This window comes from Heliangelus exortis, chromosome 11 (genome assembly GCF_036169615.1).
Source record: "Heliangelus exortis chromosome 11, bHelExo1.hap1, whole genome shotgun sequence".
Taxonomy (NCBI): Eukaryota; Metazoa; Chordata; class Aves; order Apodiformes; family Trochilidae; genus Heliangelus; species Heliangelus exortis.
Window position 1 is genome coordinate 2,764,835 of NC_092432.1, and position 21,381 is coordinate 2,786,215.

The 21,381-nt window shown below is 46.5% G+C and overlaps 1 long non-coding RNA gene across 3 annotated transcripts; it reads right to left on the reverse strand.

The window, feature by feature from the left end:
- Positions 1-183: 183 nt before the first annotated feature.
- On the reverse strand, positions 184-20,189 carry LOC139800748 (uncharacterized). Of its 3 annotated transcripts, none has more exons than XR_011727902.1 (3): positions 20,022-20,189; positions 7,756-7,979; positions 184-1,519 (listed from the first exon to the last, which is right to left on the reverse strand). It is a non-coding gene; the product is annotated as an uncharacterized lncRNA (long non-coding RNA). The 3 variants fall into 3 exon arrangements; XR_011727903.1 differs by lacking the exon at positions 184-1,519 and adding an exon at positions 5,031-5,403; XR_011727901.1 differs by lacking the exon at positions 184-1,519 and having other exon boundaries at positions 6,904-7,979.
- Positions 20,190-21,381: the final 1,192 nt, after the last annotated feature.

A 21,381-nucleotide genomic window follows, 5' to 3' on the forward strand; every position in this document is an offset into this window, starting at 1 on the left:
TGACTCTGTGTGTCTGTGTGTCTGTCTGTGTGACAGTGTGTGTCTGTGTGTGTCTGTGTGTGTGTGTGACTGTGTGTGTGTCTGTGTCTGTGTGTCTGTCTGTGTGACAGTGTGTCTGTGTGTGTCTGTCTGTTTGACTGTGTGTCTGTGTGTGTCTGTATGACTGTGTGTGTCTGTGTGTGTGTGACTCTGTGTGTCTGTCTGTCTGTCTGTGTCCTCTCCTCTCCCCCAGTTCCTGCCTCTCCCACCCAGCCCCACGAGAAGCAAGATGTTTCCCTGGTGTTGTGAGCTTTACTTTGAGGCACATGGTGGGGCACCAGGGGGGGATCTGTGTGTGTGTCTGTGTGTCTCTGTGTGTGTGTGTGTGTGTGTGTCTGTGTCTGTGTGTGTCTGTGTGTGTCTCTGTGTCTGTGTGTGTGCTGGAGATTTGTATCCTGGGGTTTTGGTTTTTTGATACTTTAAAGACTGTTGGGGCCATCACAGGCAGGTGGCTTGGTGCCCCGTGGCTCGCTGGCATCGTTGCTCTTGAGGGGCCAAGTTGGGTGCTGGTGGTGGCTGCCTCAGGGTCATCCTGCTGGGGTTCAGGCTGTGGTTCCCCAAGGTGTGATTCCCAGCAGGAGGATTTCTGGCACGTGCTGGGGAGGTGGGAACCTGTGTGTCACCAACTTGTCCCTTCACGCCTCCCCTGCCAGTAGGAGGAAGGCCCTGAGACAGCACTTCCCAACCCCCTTGAGATGCTACTGAGCTGCTCCCAGCTCCTCCAGTCTATTTCCAGCTCACAGATCACCCAAAGGATGAGCTGAGCCTGAAAGGGATCAACTTCCCCAGGGAGCAGGAGGTGAGGAGGGCTCCTGGGTGGTGAAACAGAGCAGGAATTCATGCTGGAGGATGCTGGGGTCTGCTGGCAACTGCCCCTTCCCCATGCCCAGGGTGGGCAGAGGAGCTCCTGACACCAAAGAGAGGTTTTGTGTGTGACCCCCACCTCCAGGGACCAACCACCACGGTGCCACTGTGGGTTTGGGGTTGTCCTGGCATGGTGCAGCCTCACTGTGACCATTGTTGTCCCTGGGGTGAGCTGGGGACACGCGTGGGGGGACAGGGACGTTGGGCAGTGGGTGCTGGAGGACAGCCCCGTCCCCACCATGTGGGTTGGTTAAAACCAGGTGGGTGTGAAGGTCTGAACTCCTTGTATGGGTGGTGGTAACTCAACCCTTACCCTGTTTGCAAGGAAAACTGAAAGGAATCAGGAAAGGAAATGAGTTTATGTTTAAAAAAAAAAAAAAAAAAAAAAAAAGTAATAATTGTATTTTTTTAAATGGTACCATTTGGGAGAGTCCCTTGTGTCAGAAACATCCCCCATCACCTTCCTTCCCGTTTGGGGGTGCTACTGGTGATGGTGTAAATGATACAATATGCAGGCAAATGTCTCCTCCCTGGGCTGTGTCCTGGTGCTGGGCTGGGTCAGCTGGGAGCAGGACTCCAGATCCAACCAGGCAGCTTGGCCCAAGCAGGTGTTGAGCTGGAGAGCAGGAAAGCTCCGTGTTTGTAGCCCTTTTCCACAGAAATTCCTCCTCCTGTCAACGTCTTACACGGGGCAGATGTGAAGGGTTAAACTTCTGCAGGAAACCCCCAAACATTGGAACATTGGCTGCTGGACTGATTTCTGCTCCCAGCTCCCACAGAGGGAGAGCCCAGTGCTGGATGTGGAGACCATGGAGGGGACAGCACTGGTGACACCAGATGAGACCAGTGGCCCATCCCATCCTGGGAGCTGCAGGATGGTTTGGAAAGGGCAAGAAGGGAGGAGGAGATGCCAATCAGCTCAATTTATAACCTCATATCAAAGAAATCCCCATCTCCTCCTGCCATCCCTCTTCCAGCCCAATTTTTTATGGTTTTTTTTTTTTTTTTTTCCCTGTTGTGGGGTTGGTTTGGTTTTTGCTTTGTTTTTTATTTTTGGTGTGTGTGTGCCTACCCCCGACCTTCACAGGGAGTAAGTCCTGTTGCCAAAGTGAACACAGAATTTTAGACTTAGCTTTCAGCTCAGACTTCCTGGGGCTGCAAACATTAATTTAATATCATATTATTGTGATATTGTCCTAGTAACAAGTATTTGTCACTACTTCCTTTTATGAAAGGGAAATGCTGTGCCATTGACTTGGTGAGAGGTGATAGCACGTCAAGAATAGAGCTTTTCCTTTTGTTTTTTTTTTTATTTTAACTTTCAAAAGAATTATGCAGAAATGTCATGGCTTAAACCAATGCAGACGTTACGTTGGTTTGAGATGGTTGAAGATGGATGTGAATTTTTAAAGACTATTTTTTAGATGTTTAGCTTTTCCTCATTTTAATTTTTCCTTTTTTTTTTTGGGGGGGGGGGATGTTCTTTTCTCTACTGTTGGGACCTGATGGTGGCAGGGCAGCCCCTCAAAGGTCCAAGGCTGAAGTCTGGAGAAGCAGCAGGAGGACATTCAGGGCTTCCCTGAATTACTGAAGCTTCCCAAGTCCACAAAACTGGGTAAAAAAAACCCAAAACCCTCAGAATGGCACAGTCTGGCTTTGTGCTCTCCACGTGGCTGGAGAACCAGCACGGAACAGCCCCTTTTGCCACTCATCAATGCCTGAGCCAGGCTGGAGGCAAAGCTGTGCCTACCAAAAACTTGGGAAAAATATCTCCTGGAATATCTCTGGGCTTCAATTGTAAAACAAGAAAGAAAAAAGAAAGAAAAAAAAAGCTTGTGTTTGGTTTCAGCACAGGGCACAGCTTCAAGTCTGGCCTTGGTTCAGCCACACAGGCACTCCCTGCACACTAAGAATTCATTCAGATTTCTGTTTCCTTTTTTTTTTTTTTTTTTTTTTTTCCCTCCCTTTTCTTTAGGATGGGAGGAATCAGTTTTATCCAGAGATAAAACCTCTGGATAAGGGACAGGATCCAGGGCCAGCTGCTGGCAACCCCCAAGTTTGGGGTAAGAGTCTCATCCTCTAATACTTTTTCCAAGCAAGTAACTCCACTTATCCAACTCTCTACCTTTTCCTGGGTAGATCCAAAATTTTCTTGGACCCAAAACCAAAACTTTTTTTGCTTTTCTGGCTGTGCTAAAATTCCAGCAAGGAATGAAGTATCCAAAAGCTGATTTTTTTTTTTTTTTTTACTTCATATTTTTTTGGTAACCCATAATGGGCACAACCTCTTGGAGCTCTCAAGTTTACCAGAGATGGCTGCTACCTCAGGGATAGTATCCACGTTGTCTTTAGTTGACCAGGGAATAGTTTTAGGCTGTGACAGGGTAATCTCACACTGTTGGATTCAGGTATTTATTTGTCTACCACATCTTTTTTCTTCCTTGTTTTGTAAAGGTGCTGAAATACAGAAGTGCTGAACCAGTTTGGGAATTTTTGGTTTTTTTAAGCTTCCACCTAAAATTATAGCAAGGGATTGGATGTTTTCAGTTGGTAATAAAAAAATTAAAAAATAAAAAATTTAAAAAAAAAAAGGTTCCAAAGGGTTGTTGCTTCTGGATGGTGAGGGGATGATTTTTTGCTGCCTGGGGAGGGGGTTTCTCTGGGATAACCATCCCTAAGTATTGTGGGAGACTGGGAGCAGAGGCTGAGCTGTCTGGGAAGATTGGTTAAAAAAAAGGAAATTAAAAGCTTATGAAAACAAACAGCAGTGGGGTGGGGACTTACTACTTACTTACTTCATCTGTGCAAACAGGAGTTGGAAATCTATCCCTCCCTGTGCTGCCAGGGCAGATTAAAGATCCTATCTGGCAACTTGATGCCTGCTCATTTATTTTCCTCACCTGCCAAATTAATTAAAAAAAAAAAAAAAAAAAAAAAAAAAAAAAAAAAGGGAAAGGGAAGGGGCTTGGGCTGGAGCTGGGCTCAGGGAGGAGGTTTGGTGGGAAGCAGCAGCAGCTGAAAAGAGCCCTGAAACCCCTGGTGAGGTTGGGGTTGGTGAAACAGCTCCAGGTTTCCTCGAGAGCAGAGTCTGAGCTGCAGCACTGGGTACCAGGAAGGGATGGGGCTGGTGCAGAGCCCAACAAGTCAGGGAAAACCCTGATTTCCTGGGGCTCTGGCTCAGGGTCTTACAAAGCAAAGAGGGATTTGACTTTGCCCATATTTCCATCAGTTAAAGCTGCAGCATCTGCCCCATTGTGATGAAGGTACTGAAGGTGATGCTAAACCTTTGTCCCAGGCCTCTCCAGGAAGCAGCTCTTCAGAGTCATCTTAAAAACCCAAATTGCAAAGCACTTTTCTACTGTTGATTTTCTACCTTTCTTACTTTGATCTGTCTTGATATTTGAAATCCCACTGATCCTACGATTGTTAGCTCTGTATAAAAAAAAAAAAAAAAATTATATATATATAATGAAATAAAACCCAGGTTGTTTGGGGTTTTTTTGTTTTGGTTGTTTTTTGGTTTTTTTGTAGTTTGCTCTGTTTAGCTTTTAGCCTGTGGCTACTTGTACAAGAAAATAAAATAAAACTAGAATAAATGAGCTTGAGTGGTTCAGCCCCAGTGATGATTTCTACCCGGGGGGGGGGGGGGGTCAGGGCACTGTCACTTCATGCAGAGGGCTGAGGAGTTTGGCTCCTCTTAAACAACAGCTTCCAAAAGGGGGGGTTATTTATTTAATCTTTTTTTTTAAAGGGTTTTTTATTTTGCTGCTTTGCTCAGAAACCTCAGGCTGAGGCATCAGGGGCTGCTGGTGGCTCTTTGGCAGCTGAGCTGATGAGTTCCAGGGTCTGAGTGTGATACCTGATGCTTGGAGGTGCAAATTAAATTCCAATTAATCTGTGCTCTGGCTCAGCTACTGCTGGCAGCTGCTTTTCCCTCTGCCTCAGCTCCTGAGGGCCTTGCTTTACCTGGTGGCTTTTTGCAGGAATCCCAGATTGAAACCACACTTTGGCTGCAAAGTCTGGAGGCAGTGTCCCTGCAGGACCTGACCACCAGCATCAGTTCCACCACCTCTGGGACCTTTTAGGGTTTGTTTGGTTTGGTTTTGTTGTTTTTTTTTGTTTTTTTTCTCACTTTTACAGCATTCTCACCCAAAAAGCCCCTCCCAGGACAAGGGCAGCTGCTGCCCCAAAACCTTCCCAGCAGTGACACGAGGGTCAGACCATCCCCCCTTTCTCCAGCCCTTGAGTTTCCCAGGGCTCTGCCTGCAAGGTGGGGTTGGGATTTTCCTCCCAGCCTGCACCTACCTGCAAGAAAACCCTCAGTGCTTGAACAAACCAAGCTGAGACAGTTGAGTCTTTGAGCATCTTAACAGCAACAACAACAAAAAAAAAGTTTCAGACCCCTCTAAAAGCTCACCTGAGCTTCTGAGATTTGGTGTTTTGGGAAAACTCCATTTATTGAGGAGCTGGCTGGAGAAACAGCCCCCTCCTTTCCTCCTGCTGCCAAAAGGACACAGAGTGAGGGGAAATAAATGAGAGGCCCTGAGCTCAGCAGCACTTTCTAAAGATGGTTTCCATCAGCAGGTGAGTGAGGACTCTCTTCAAACAACTTCCCAAAGCTCTTGGAACCACTAAACTGCAGCAGGGATTGGTTCAATATATACTTCATGATAAATACAAGCTTAAAAACTGATTTTGTTTCCCAGTGACAACGCAAGAGGTGAAGGAAAAAAAAAAAAAAAAAAAAGATCAGAGCTATCTTACTTGTAGGGATTTTCATTTAAGTTCAGTGGAATATGGTGCTTGAAATAGCAGCTCTGAAGTCAAGGTATTGTATGAAGCTCATGGGTTTCATGAAAAAAAAAAAAAAAAAAAAAAAAGACGTGCCTTCACAGCAACAAAGAAAAGGGCTTGGAAATATTCATCTGAAGTCTTAGAAACTAAGAAAATTAAAAAAAAAAATATCCCAAGCAATACATTCAAATTGCTTTCATTTTTGGCTGCTGGATATATCAGTAGCCTCCAACAACCCCCAACTGAACATCCAAAACTCATCTTTAATGAAAGAAATCTCCTTGACCACACACACATGCAGATTGCTGCTGGAAACCTATCAGCTCTCAGAAATACTCCCCAAAATTCTGTGGGGTATTTTTGGCTCCGAATGGCTGGTTCCTGCCTTGGGTATGGCTGGAGAAGATGTCACTGCTAATGTCCCAGTTATAACCCTGCCAAAGCAGTGAGAATTTATAATACCCCATAAAGCCCTGACAAGCTGAAAGGTCATTTTAGCACTAATCCCACTTGGGCATCAGCCTTTGGTTTGCTGACACTTTTACGAAGCTTCGCTTAATTCCAGCACAGCTGCTGTAAAAACCTTTATAGCCACAAAAAAAATAATCTTTAAACATCAAGAACTGGGACATCTTCCTCAGCAGGTGCCAAAGAAAAACCCTGGTGCTGAGTCTGACCCACTGCAGACCTGTGCAGGGAAGGGTTTCATCCTTCCAACCTGGGTCTGCAGTGGTGCCATCTCCGTGTCTCGCTGCCTCGGTGAGATTAAAAGTTTCCTCATTTCATACAAAAATGGCAACCCCTGCTCTTGCCTGGAAAGCCATTTCCTTAGCATTTAAAAGAGCTAAATTAGTCTTGCTCAGCGTCGTAAAGGAGCTCGTCTTGTTTATTGAGCAATAAATATAAAGGTACAGTAACTAAATTCATCAGGCCCTAAACACAGCCGCTGGGAACGGCCTTTTCCCCCCAACCAATCTCCCAGTGCATGAATATTTCAGAGCCCTCCTTCCCCTGGGCACTCACCTTATCTCTGGAGCTTGGATATTATTTTCTGCTTTTCAGCTTTTTGGATGTATTGGAGGAAATGTCATTATTTGGAGCGGGGTGGATTACAGTTGACTTTCCTAAGCCAATTTATATTGGCGAGCTGCTGGGTTTAAAAACCCCCTATAAATCACTCCTATGAATTTTAATAATATAATGTGGTTTCCAACATGCTCCTTTAATACACAACACACTATTACAGCCAGCAACAGCTCCTCAGGTCATGAACTCTGGGCTTTACCAGCACCTTCAAGGAGGCGAGCACTGCCTCAGCCCAAATCACCAAAATACCCATTCCTGCCCCAAATTTCTCACTGTGGGGATTGTGATGTAATGAACCTCTCTCTCTCTCTCTTTGCTCGTGCTGCCCACCCAGAGGTAGAATTAAATCTTAATTGCACAAAACTCTCATAGGAGGGCTTCCCTGAGATGCTGGAGGGAAGGAAAAGGGATGCTGGGATTCAGCTCTGGATCCCTCCTCGGTGCTGAGCACTTACAAACTCATCACAGCTGCCTGGAGAAGGGGGGCCCCACATCCACCCCCCCCAAGCCCCAAATGCTCCTTGAGGCAGCCCCCAAGGCAGCCCCCTCCCTCTGAGGGGTGTTGGGTAGAGGTCACAGCACCCTCACCCCCTGCAGGGAGGTATTTGAAGCAGTTAATGCTAATTCTTTCCATTTTTAAGAAGTTCTTTAACCTGCAGCTTCTTCTGGAAGATCAGGAATTTCCACCCTCCCTGCCCATTCCCAAGGCAAAGATGGGATCCAGCACTTGAGGTCAGACCTTAGGAGGTGCTGGTGCAGGAATTGATGGGATTCAGAGTGATTTCTCTTATTTCCCTTAATAAAGCCAAAAGATGCCCATCTGGGTGTGACCCCAAGCTGGGACTCCCAGCTCTAAGTGGCCCAGAACCCCCCCCTGCCAGGTGATGAGACCAAACCTCCTCATCACCTCCTGACTGCCTTTGCCCACCTCTTGCCCTTTTCTTGTCCAAATTCTATGAATTTTCTTCCTACCTCCACTGCAACAACTGCTGGGGCTGTGTGGTGGGGACATCTCCTGCTCAGAGGCCCCAGAGGGATGGAGAGTAAAAGCCAGGGCAGAAAGGACACTTTGGGGGATTTTCCTGAAGGAACAACAGCTGAGGTTGCTCTGGAGCTGATGATGGGGTTTGATGTCCCAGCTGTGGTGGCACTGCTGCTGCTCCCTCCAGAGAGGTGACTCTTCTGCTCCTCATTACCTGGTTTTAGTTGCACAGGACAAAAAAAAAAAAAAAAAAAAAAGAATTAAATATGCACATCTGCAAGGAAGAAGATCCTTAAGGGATGGACTAATTGCAGACAGGGGAAAAATTAATGATTTTTGGCTTCTGAAGGGGGTGAGGGCTCCTCAGGACAGGATGAAGGGGCACAGGGACACCCCCCAGCCCCTCACTGCTGCTTGCTCAGTGCCCTGAAGCAGTCACTGCTTTCATGTTCTCAGGAGGAAAAACATTAAAATCCAGTTGGTGCAGGGAGCAAAGCAGCTTCTCCAAGGCTTTTTACCCTGAAACATTGTCACGTTTGTCATTAATCTGTTTTTTGTGGGTTGCTTTTTTATCCCCCTCCTTTTCTGTAACTTAACCTGCAACAAGCCAACATTGTCAGTGCTTGGGTTTTTTCCAAGAATAAATTACAGTTTCATAAATGCTATTTTGCTTCACTGCTCAATTTGCAAGTGAAATGATGCCAATTGCTTTGTTCACAGGATTTTTATCCAGCAGGAACAATACCAGCCTCCAGATTATTATTTTTTTTAACCCTCAAGTTATTCTTGCAGGAATCCATGAAAAATCCATGATGGCCTTTCTGTTGCTGCTCTAGGGACAAACCATGAGCAGATCCAAGCACGAGTGTCTAGAAAACCCCCTGTAGGTCCACCTAGAAATGAGCTAAGTCCCACAGAGTCATCCACTTCCCAAAGAGAAAAATAATCCTCCCTGCTAGAAATATTTCCCTTTGCTTCACGCTGCTTTAGAGAGGGCCCTGAGTGACTTTTCAGAGCTGTGATTTATGACTTTGGTTTGGGAAAACAGCCCCAGGAACCTCCCAACCACCCCATGGACCCACAGCCCTGATGGGGTCACCAGCATGTGAGGTCCCTCAGCCCCCTTCCAAATATTGGGGTTTCCAGAACAGTTGAATATTTTCCAGGTTTTCTTTGGCTACCATTAAACCAGGCTACCAGGACCACTTGATGGGTAGGAGGGTGACTGCTTTGCTCCTTTTCTCCATTTTTAGCTCTTTCTTTGCATTTTGCTTTCCAAGCCAGGCTGGCCCATTGCATGGCTTTCCCCATACTGCTATGGACTGATGTGGCAGCCCCTAATAAAAAGGGGAAGTACTTGGCTGTCTTTGCAATTAATTGTCTAATTAATTAGCCTTAATGATGACCTCCAGCAGCATCACAGCCAAGTGTTGCATGGGAATGGGAAATGAGGTGCAATAATGCCATTATTTCTACAGAGTGGCACCTCCCTGGCCTTCATCCTTCAAGAAGTGGGGTGGGGGTGCAGAGGACCAGGGTGCCAGCACCCATCCTGCCAGGACATGGGGGTTTGGAGCAGCTGTAGGACCCCTGACCTGCTGCTCCCATCAGTGCTGGAAGGGAGAAGGATGGTGGGTGCTCTGCTCCTCACTGTCCCCTGTGCTGCTGCTCCTGCAAATCTCTGTGGCCACGAAGTGCAGGAAAATGCTGAGGGTGAGGAGGCTCCTGGGGCCAACAAAATCATCCAGCCAAGAGACAAAACCTTCTCTCCCCCAAGGAGCAGAAGCAAGCAATGGGCAGACCCCCTCACTGCAGAGGCTTTCTCCCCCTCTTCTCCCCTCCCCACACCTCTCCCTGCCTCCGTCCATCACCATTCCCAAAAGACTAAACACCTTTGGTTTCCATGGCAGCCTGATTTTCAATGAGCATCCTTCACATCCTAACCAGAAAGAAAGTGTTTCATTAATGCAGACAGGACATGCTGGCATCTCCCTGGGGCAACAGCATCCCTCACACACCCACCCCCCCTCCAAACTAGCACCTTCTGCCCAGGGTTTATTTTATTTCAGCAGATGGATGGGAGGCAGCAGCCTTCAAACCTGCCCGAGCTGCTCCAAGGGGTTGCCCAGGTGTGTGATCCCAGGGATGGAGGTGGCTGCTGGATGGGAGAGGGAATGGAGCTGCATCTCCATGCCTTCAGCTTATCTTTATCAGGATATATTTATCCCAGAGGTTTGGAAGGAGTCACAGGGACATGATAAAGAACTTGTTCATGCCCCGAGGGTACGTCAAAACACAAGAAAGGTAAATGCAGCAAAAGCCAGTGCAGAGGACAGAGGTGAGATACAAGGTATTGTTTAGATCACATAATGTGAGTTAATTTTAGTGCATCATGACTGACCACCTCAGCAGCTCCTTCTCCACTTTTCTCCACTCAAGCTCACTTTAAACTCCCCAAGCACCAAAAAACCCCCAACATGTTTCCCCTTGCTCAGTGCCAATAGCACCGTCCATGCTGCACGTGGCTTTTTGGTAGGAAAAACTCCCACATTTTCCTAATCCTGCTGCAAAAAGCAGTGCAGTTTTCATGGCCAGACTGCAGAGCAGCCTCAGTCCCCTCAGAATTTCAGCAGAACTTCTCCAACTTTTCTGCAACACAGGGCAGCTCACCAGCACTTGCAGCAAAGCCTCCTCCCCTCACAGCTCTCTGCCAGGAGAGAAGAACCCATTAAAAGTTCCCAAGAGCAGAAACACATCAGGAGCCAGTAACATATTAAATGAGTAATCATAAATTATTTTGCTACATAAACAATATTAATATCACACCTTCCACCTTCAAAAGCCTGTGGCAGGCATGGATTCATTAAGCCCCCCCCAAGACTTCCTCGCTTGCAGACTTTCCCATTTGAACTGGGGTGACTTTATTAAACACCAGCAATATATTTATTTTAATAGAGTACAAAGTCTGGATTTGGCCACCCTAAAACACCACTTGGAGTGCTGAATCTCTGACTAACCCGATCAAACAAAGCTAATGTGTGCAATATATCTTGGGTGAGTAATATACAGCCACATTTCCTGCTCCATTTCCCCAGTTTTAACTACACCTGACCTACTCCTTTTCCTAATAGAAAACGGCTGCTCTCCTCATTGCCCCCTCCTCCACACATGTTTTTCTGATAATGACCCAACCTAAATCACTTCCCTTTCTCCTAAGTGCTGGGCACCAGCTGTCTTCTGCCATTTAACTACCACAAGTCCTTTTTGGACCTCCAGGTTGGTTCCTGGGACTCTGGACCTCTGTACAGTCTCCAGGAATTGAATCCCAGCCCTGGGGGATTTCTCTGCTCAGCCTCACCAGGAGAAAAAACTTGGGAAATGCCCCAGTTCTTGCTGCTGGTGGCTTTGCAAGCCAACATCTTGCTGCACCAGTGAGGATGATGCTTGCAACCAAGTACCAGGGGGGGAGAGGTTCCCCCAAAGCTGTGAGCATCAGAGCACATCCGGATTCAGCACAGGAAAAAAAAAAAAAATTAGGGGGGAAAAAAAAAATGCTTCCAACAGTGTTTTTCCCCCCGTGGAGCTTAGCTTGTAGGGCTCCATTGAGGTGGATTTAAAGCTTCCTGAGCAGCATGCTTAAATGGGCAATTTGACCAGAAAATGTGCTTGATTCACAGGCTCTGGCTGCGTTTCTCCGGCGCTGAGAAATCGCGGCGATATTTCATTATTGTTACTAATTGCTAGAAAGTATTATGAGGAGGTGATGGCACAGGCTGGAAAGAAATATAAACCATTTGCAGTATATTGACCCTGGAGAAAATTTCCCCAGCTCGCTTCGAGGTGCAGAAAACAGTGTTTGGTGCAAATAAATGAGCAAAAAGCGTTTTCTGAAGGAATTAGCGCGTGGCACGAGCAAATTGCAGCAATTGTCTCCCTCCTTTCTGAGTGCTGAATTGCCTCTATAATTCCCCATCATTTAGCTGCATAAATCTTGCACAAATAAACCAGCAATTTGCATATGCACAGAAAAGAAATTATAGAAACACAAGGAAAGAAGTTATATTTTTTTCCTGCTTGAGCTGGATATAAATAAGCGTCGCTGGCTGCCTAAGCTGTGTTTGGCCCAGCTTGGAAATGAAAATTTAGGAAACCCTTTAATTTTCAATTATAAATACATATCAGGAGATGAAAATAAAAATAATTTGTGGCATGTGCAAGCCCGTGGTTTCTGGGTTCTTGAATCACAAAGTGGGATGGCTGAAATTATGGGTGATGCTGATGCCCACGGTGAAGGTGGCCACGGGCTGGAGCTCACCAAGCCCATGGCTGGTGGGAAGAGTGATGCTGTGGAGAGCAGGTGCCTCTGGTGTGGTTTGATCCAGCCCTTGCTGAAAGAAATAAATGGAGGGAAATAAATGGAGGAAACAAATGGTTTCCAGGGAACCAAACATCTCTTGAAGGCAACAGCCCTCTACAAATCATCTCGGTTTGCAGTCCCCAAAATGCCTTTTTGTTGCAAATTCTACAGAGGACTCCGAGGTCTTCACCACTACAGAAATCCCAGGCTCAAGCCCAGAAAGAATTAAATTTTACCTCTAAATTATTTAGGTATAACATACCAGCTGGCCTTAGACCCCACGGGTGGGGGAAGGCACCAGTGGGCAGTGGGAGCATCACTGACAGTCCGACTTTTGGTTGTGGAGGTGGAACCTTCCCAGAGAAGCAAAATAACTGCTGCTGATTAACCCCCTGTGTGACTGATCTCATTCTGGAATAAGAGGGTGTTATTCCAAAACACCATAATCCTCTTCCAAACTACTTAATCCCGTTTGCAATAATGTGATTTTCTTCCAAAACGTTCAAACAGGGGGAAAAAAAAAACACAACTAGGGGTGAAAAAAATCAGATCAGAAGCAGCTCCTTGGTGTAGCGTCACGCGCAGAAGAGATCCCTGTGGGGATGTGAGATACTGGGAAGGGGGTTGCAAAGATTTTAAAAATTTACAATTTTTTAAAAATTTACAATTTTTCTGCAGGCTGGGAGAGCAGAGCAAGCAAGAGGTGTGTGGCATCTCCTCCTTCCTCCCTTTTTTCCAGAGTGATTCTGCTATGGATATTTTAGCACTGAGGCTCCAGGCACCCACGGGGTCCCTGTGGGCCACGTAATGTGGGCACCTCTGCACCACATGTGCCCGGGGAGCTGCTGCAAATCTGCTGCTCAGGGATGGGTCCCTCTGGCCAAGCTGGGAGGCTAAAAGATGACATTTTAGCCTTGGAGGTGAAATGAAGTTATCCTTCTTTACAGTAAAAGATCCCTGGAGAGTGGTGTAAAGAGGGAAAATGCAGTTTAAACCAGAGATTTTTACCAAAGCTGCTTGTTTTTGGTTGGTGTAATGAGAATAAATGCTGGGTGTAGAACAAACATCCCATTAATGGAAAGGTTTGGAAGCTGGAGCAACCTTCATTGCCTTGCTCAGCCTGTGGTGGTAATGGGTTTGTCTGGAGCTGGAGGGGCTGTGTTGAAGAAAAAAGAGTCACCTCATCTCCAGGGTACTGGTGGAAAACTGGAGAAAGAAAGATTTTGTTTCACCAAGGGGTCCTGTGTCATCTGCTGCACCACATCTTCCTGGCTTCACCACCATGGACCAAAACCAGTGTTTTATTTCACCTTCTCTCTACCCAAAATCCAATTACCAGCTCTGGCAGTGCCACCCAGGAGGGCCCAGACTGTGTCCCCAGGAAAAGGTGCCACCATCCCACACTGGCCACCATCCCACAGCCTCAGACTCCTTTGCATCTCCCACATGGCCAGGGCAGGCAGAGCCTCACGCTGGGGAGGAGGAACCAGCAGTGACCCAGGATGAAAGCAGGAGCTTTCACATCTTTCATCCATTAACTGATCATTCCTCTGGCATGACACACGTGCTGATCCATCATCTGTGATCAATACCTTCCCTGAGGCCTCAGGATGATGAATGTCTCTGCTGAGATCCAAAAGCCCTTGAGAAAAGGGGGGCAGCTCCTCCAGGCACAGGTCAAAGAGCCAAGACAGAAGAGCTGTGTAAGATGATACGTTGTCCCAGGATCTCTCCAGGAGGCACAGGGAAATATTTTTGGCTAGAAAGCTTCTCCAGCAACACGAGGGAACGCTTTAGATCATGAAGAGGCTGGAAGGTGATGTTTGGACCAAGGGGACATGGATTTTGAGTGCCAGGCTGGAGCAAAAGGCTGTGACACCCACCAGCAAAACGTGGTTTCCCATCCTCTCTCTCTGGGTTTAGGGCCATCTCCTGGATGGTCACTTTGGGTGCAGTTAGAGATGGAGTCAAGGCTGGGATCTCCATTCTCCTGTGTTAAAGAAGACCACAAGCCCCATGTCCTCCCAGCTGGCTCCAGTCCAAGGTCACATAATGGGTCTGTGGCTGAGTAAGGACCAACCTTCAGCCTCTAACATTCATCTCACCAACCCAGCAGGACCCAGGGGCTGTTCTCCTCCTGCCTTTGGCCTCAGGGGTCTCATTTGCCCATTTCCAGATATATCAGGAGCAAAACAAACCCCAGACCCTCCATATACCAACCAAGCTCAGCCCTCAGCTGCCTCTGGACTACAACACGGTGGGTTTGCAGAAAAGAAAAAAAAAACAAAACATGAAGCAAGCTGCATCTTCACCTTCAGGCCCTTTAAGACAGCTGTTTGTTCTGGAAAAGTCCCTTTTGTCCCTAAAAATGATACTTATGAGAACTGTTGAGGAGCAGGAAAGCTCCTACAGCAGTTGCTTGCATGATTTAGGTTAAAAATAATTGCTGTCCAGGCTTATCTCCCTGACATAAGTAATTAGATAACCAAGTACTTATAAGCTGTCATTTCCTATGAGCATATTTTAACATGGCCTTTATAATTTGACCTTTAGATCTGCAGCTGCTTCATCAGCTCCCTGCTCCTCTGATGGATTTATTTTTGCAGATCAGACACATCTTTGCCAGTCCTTGGGCGAGGGTGCTGCACAGGAGCAGTGTTCCAGAGCCAGGGATTTCTGCAGTGAGGAGCAGAGATCCTTCTCCCATCTGCTGGGACCCCATGGGTGGCAGATGCACCAGACCCAAACCCTGCTGCAGATCCAGCAGAATTAATCCCCAGGGTTCAATTTATTGTGCATGCACCAAGGGAAATTCCATGGGAAATGGAAACGTTGGGCAGAGTGGAACTGGTGGGATGTGGCAACAGTCCACTGGGTGGGAATGGGTCTTGTTATATGAGATATATGAATGCATCTCATATATATTCATATATTTACATTAATACATCTCATATGTTCATACTTTCCTCCATGAAATATTCATATTTCCCCCCAAAAAACTGAGAAGCCTAAAGATCCCTTTGTGTACATCTCACAGAGCAGGAGATGTGCTTCCCAACTTGTGGATGAGGCACCTCCCCACCTCCCAACACCCAAAAATGCTGAGAAGGAAAAGGACCCAAGAGGTTTAGGTCCCTGTCACTGTCTTCAAACATGAAGCCAGCCACAGGGAGACACTGAGGCCCGTGTACAACAAACCCTACAGAGGAACAGCAGGGACCAGAGCCCTTCACAGCTGAACAGCTCTGAGCAAATAAAAAAATAAAATAAAAAAAAAATCTAAGACAACAAACACACTTTCTGTCCTTTTTCATGAATCCCAGACTCCTTCTGGCTCCTTCTTCCTATCAACATCCCTTGAGAAACAATTTGATTTTGCAGGAGTTCCCAGATTTCTAAAACAAGAGATTGCATTTTTACACCTTACTATTTTTTAATCAAATCTTCCTTCCCCCCTTTTTTTTTTTTAAAAAAAAAACCAACAACATTCTCACACCCTCCTCACAACTTATGGATTTCTTTTGTCTTTGACTGTCATCCTTAGCCACATAAAGATCCTAAATTTGAAGTGGGGACAACATTCCTTTGCACCTTAAAAATCTCCACACTGACCAAGAGGCATCAACCTGCCATGGGAGAGCAGCCAAACCACTGCCATGTTCAGACCCAGTCCTCAAAAATCAATTCTCTATTTATTTGTTGTACCACTGAGTCACAAAAAGGTTAAACCAAGCCCCCCCCTCCTCCCCCAGCTGAAAAGGAAACCACAGGAGAAACCTGAGCTAAAACCCACACCACCACCATGCAAAGGGCTCCAAGGCTTTCATGTCTGAGGAGGTGGAGGAACACAAAATATTGTTATTAATAATAAACTCCTGACTTCAGCAGGGTGTAAAACTGCACTTCAAGGCAACGTGGAGCTTAATAACCTCTTCTGGTTCCCTGGAGCCTGAACTCCACTGTGTATTATTAAGCTTCCACTCTGCAAGGCTTCTCTTTAATCCCAGGCATAGGAAGACCTGGGTATCTTTAAAAACAAAAGTGGTTTTTATCTGACTTTGGGATGCTTGTTACTGATTTTATTTATTTATGGGAAATCAGCCCCACTGTGCTACCACATTTTTCTACAAGGAAAAAAAAAAAAAAAAAGGCAACATGGGATCAGCCACGAGGCAAGAAGGCCACTGAGCACCCATCACTGCAGCCTTCTCCCTCCCGACCCAAGAAATGAGCAAAGATGACAACGTTTGCACGTGCAGTTTTTGATGGCTGATGATGCTGTGCCCAGCAATGTGACAAGTCCCAGGAACAGTCCCCACCACCCTCAGCATCTCCACAGCTAAACATGCTTTGCATCAGGCTCCTCAGGTGGAGCAGCACCAGCTCAAGGTGGATGTGATGAGCAGAGAAGGAGCATCAGGCCCACACAAAAGCCAGGGCTGTGTTAGATCTCCAGCAACTTTCAGAAGTGGGACAGATGGAAACAGCTGCTGCAAAACAGAGCTCTTCCCCATCAGGTATTCAAAATTCTCCTGAGTTTGGTTCATCTGTGGGTTTGTCTCTTTTCAGGAGAGGCAGAGCAGTTCTTAATAGGATTTCAGGACTGGTTTATCTATCGAGGACAAAAATCTCCCAATGAGACAATATCATGAAGGGATTATCCTGTGTTCTTTGAAGGAATCACAAGATTATCCCAAAATGAGGCTTCTTTATGTTGAACTAATGAGAGATAACTGGTAACCCCCTTGGCACAGCTGGGGGACCCAGTGAGAGCTCAGAAAGCAGGGAAGCAGCAACGTTTCCAAAGGGAGGGAATCCAAGGTATGACATGGGCTTGATCAGAAAGAAAAACTTCTGGAAAGGATCAGGGCAAGGCCATGAATTTATGAAGTAGTTACTGGGCTGACTCTAATTTTTAAAGCATTATTATCCTTTTAGCAGGGCTGTCGGGTAGATGGAAGCCAGAGCAGGGCTGATGAAGAGCAGCTGAAGAGTGATTTGCAGCAATTCCTGCCTTCCACACACTTTTTTTTTTTTTTTCTTCCTGCAGAGCAGGAAGCTTATAAGCAAAATAGGTTATAAACAGCTTAGTGCAGCCCAAAATGCTGCAAAAAAGGCAATTTCTGGACTTGTGAGGAATGAAGAGGGAAAATGAATAGGGAAGAGAAACACCAATGGCAAAGATGAGATCCACCAGCTTTCAAAAGCCCAAAGAATCACAGAATCATCCAGATTGGAAAGGACTTCTGAGATCATCAAGTCCAACCCTTAATCCACTACCAGGGAAGGTGATGGTAATATTTGCTCTGAATCCATGGAGCAAACCTGACCCTTCCTTCCTGGGCAAACCAAAGAGCCATTTCTGCAGATTTAAATGTGCTCAGGCTGCCCTGACAGCACATCCCCACCTCCCTCACAGCACCATCATCTACATTTCTCCTGCACTGGGTTTGGTTAAAAGCAGCTCAGGCAGATGCTGCATCCCTCTAACCTTCCAGGCCCCCAGATGCCACCTTCCAAGTAATGCAATCAAAACAATCCAGCTAAAAGCATTTCATCTGGCCTAGACTGACATGAATTGTTTCTAATAAAACTAAAGCTCTCTGGGACAACTAATGGGGGCTTATTAGTACAGGCAATGGACTATTCAATCAACCATAGAGGGAAACTAATGGGGATTGATGGCCAAAAATACAAGATGAGGCCTTACCTCTTTAAATAAATAGCTGATGGGCTAGTGATTGGATTAATCTTAGGTTTCTATGGGGAAAGTTTATGCCTAGCTAATAAAGAGAAAAACCAAATGTGTGGAAAATAGCATCACCAGGTCCCTGGAGGCTTTAGGGTTATTGCTTTTGCAGGTGTGGCAGGAGGTGGGGTTCCAAAAGCACTCATCTTTCCAAACAGCCCTGCTCTGGGACAGGGTTAGCAGGTGGTGTAACCCAGAGGATGCAAAAAAAAAATTCCCAAAGCAGCTGGAAAACCTCTCCCAGCTTTTTTAGGTCCTTGACTATTCTTTTCATCTTCCCTTGCAAGAGTTTTTGGAAGTCACTACTGCAACCTTTGCCTGGAAACTGTGAGCAGCAGGCTCTGGGGATGGGCTGCACCTCACTTCATTTCAGAAGGTTTTTTTTGAATTTTTGCACTCACCCAGTAGAGCTTTTTATTTGCCCACCTTGCAGATGATCCCACCTTTCCCTGCTTTATCTCCTCCTTTTTCAGCAAAGGCTTCCCAAGATTTTTCCAAAACCCAAGATTTTTCTACCTTTGTCTTCAAGATGCTGGAGGACTTGGGAGTGATTTGCAGAGCTGAAGGAAGGGCACATTCACCTCTGGGGCTTGCAGGTCACCCTTCCCTGCAGCAAACCATTCCTTGATCTCCACCCTCCCATTTCCTTCCCTTTGAAAGGCCTCCGACCAGATCACAGATGGCAATTCCTATGTGACAGATCCTAATGTCATTAGACAGCAGACCAGATGTCCAGGGAGGCAGATTGCTCCTTTTAATCCAAAATTCATCAAGAGTCTCACTTTCATACTTTAGAGTGAGTATAAAGGTATCTCCATGGGAAGGGGAGAGGGAAGCATATTTTTTAACCTTTCTTGCCTCATTTTTTTTTTCCTTTGAGGAAAGGAGAGCTTCTCCCAGCATGGCTGGGAGTGACATTACAATGCAGCATCATTAAAATGCTACAAAACCCTCTCTGGAACTTTACAAGGGCATGGGAAGGGAGGTGGTTTGTGTGACAGAGTCTGTCTGAGCCTCAAGGTCTGGTTAACAGCTTGCTGCATCTTAGGTGCTTAATTCCTAGCCAAGAATAAGAAGTAATTCATATTTTGAGTTACTGAGCAATCCCAACCAAAAGGGGAAGATGAGGTGCAGAGAGCAGCCAGTTAGCACCAGGTAAAAAAGCCACAGGTGACTTCTTTCTACTGAGACTTTAAAGCCAGAGCTCTCCTGCTTGTTAGCTCTCAGAGAGCCAAGGAAAAAAAAAAAGAATCCCAACAGCCTCTGTGGCAGTGAAGACAAAGCTTTGCTCCATGGGAGATGTTCTATATGGCATAATGTATGCCAGGAGCAATCCTGTTGTTTTATGGGGCTGGTTAGTGTGAAGTGCAAAACAGGCTTGGGGCTGAAGCTGCATTATTCATGGGGGAACTTAAATATTTCAGCGTGAGGCTGAGGTAAGGAACAACATTAACAAGAGAGTGTTGTCCCTTTTCTTCCCCTTAAAATCATTGTTTGTGTCTAAGGAGGCAAGCAGGGAATATTTTTTTTCCTTTAAAAGCCATACCATGTGCTGGCACATCCCAGGGAAAAGGAGGAAAAGCAGTGGGGCAAACCCCCCAGCCCCTCCGTGGGAGAAGGAATCACCCTGTTGCTTCCCAAGGAAAATTCAGTCCTTTCTTTAGAGGAGGAACAACCCAGCACCTGGCAGTTGATTTTTGGAGAGGATTCATTGGTTCTGCTGTGCTGAAAGGGGACAAATCAGCAGGTGGGTATAAAGCTAAGCAAAGTTTCTTGCAGTTTTCCCCCCCTCTGAAGCAGCAAGGTTTATTTCCATGCCACATCTCCTGCGTGTGATTTACTGGACCAGAGGCACCGGCTGGGTCACTCTGGAGCTGGAGGGGAGCTGTGGTTTATCCCGAGCTGCAAGATTTGGGGTGATGGGAAGAGGCAGAGCTGCCGGCTCCGTCCCTCTGTGCAGATGCACTGCTGCCATCCGCTGGCAAGTGAGAACCAGATCCCCTTCCCGGGCTGAGGAGAGCTAAAAAGCAGGCAGAGCTTTGCTCAACACGCCAAACCCTTCTTCTGCTGCCTGCGCTGCAAAAAGAGCAACCCAGCAGATGGGATGCTCAGACGCAGGGGAAGACCGAAGCTCTCTGAGCATCACTCACCCTTCAGTGCTGCTTCAGCCTCTTCACCACAGAGCTGAGAACTGCAGAAGCTGGAGTGAGGGGTGGTCAGACTTCTCTGGGGGGTTGGGATCTCAGCAGAAGTCGGATTGCTCCCTCCATGCTGCTCACTCCATGCTGAAGTTGCACCAGAAAGACACACTCCTTCCAAAACAGAGCTTAAACAGTCCTAGGAAGCAAGAAAGTCTCTCAGTCATCGTGGATTTTTCTTTTTTATATATATATATATATTTATTTTTTTTTTTTAACATCATTCACATTCTAATTTCCACTTCCCCTCCTGCTAAGACTCCCAGGACCCACCAGCACTGAGCTGCCCCTTGCCCAGGTCTGTGCCACATGAAATTCCATCGATGCTGTGGCCCCCTGACCTCCTGCCAGAAGGGTTGCTGCCCACCTCACAACTCACTGCCTGCCCTCACCTCTAAAGCACACATCTCCATCTCCCTCCTGCAACACACATCTGACAAATGCTGGTTTGAATCATGAAGGAAAAAAAAAAATGTATAAAAGAGGATGAGCAGTGCTTAAAAGGGAAGGGAAAACTGACTGCAAACAGCCATACCACCCACAAACGAGTGCATGGAGACCTTCAGCTCCCAATGGAGCCAACCCAGACCACTCTTCTGGGCTCAAAAAAACATTTTTGAGGTGTGCAGTCCCCCAGCAGACAGTCTGGGTCTTGCTGTTTATCCCTTGTCTGGCATCAAGAGCCTTGTGCAGAGTGAGGTTTGGCCATACTTCACATAACCAGTAATTTCAGATAATGTAATTTTGGCCAGAGCTACACGAGATTCCAGACCTTTCTCACTTCTGTTTCCCTTTCTGCAGAACACCTACAATGACAAATCTTGGCAGCTACCTCTTGTAGGAGATAAAACAGCACCAGCTCCTCAGATCTGGCACAGCTGAAGTGCAACAAAAATCCCCGTTTCTGCTCTTTTTGAAACCCTCAGAAAGAAACTCAAGTGACTTCCCCCAGAGTTTTTCACTTCTCACATTTCATTTCTGTTTCTCTCCCATGTTCCTTCCCAGGCTCATAGCCAGAATTTCTGATTTCATAGCCAGAAAACCTTGCACTAGTCCACCCTAAGTGCCTGCCATGAGTTGAGTGTATTTGTGACCTGGTCCTTGTGCTGTGCCTCCTACGTGGTGTTTTTTTGCATTCAGCCACCTCCAAAAGAAAGCTGCACAATTTTCCCCCTGGAATCAGCCCTCCAAAGGTCAGGAGACACAGGAACTCAAATATTTCTCAGGTAACAACCCTTTCTGATTCATGCCAGTGCCACAGAAAAGCAACACTTAAAAAAAAATACCCTGGGGACAGCTGGGGAGGGACTTT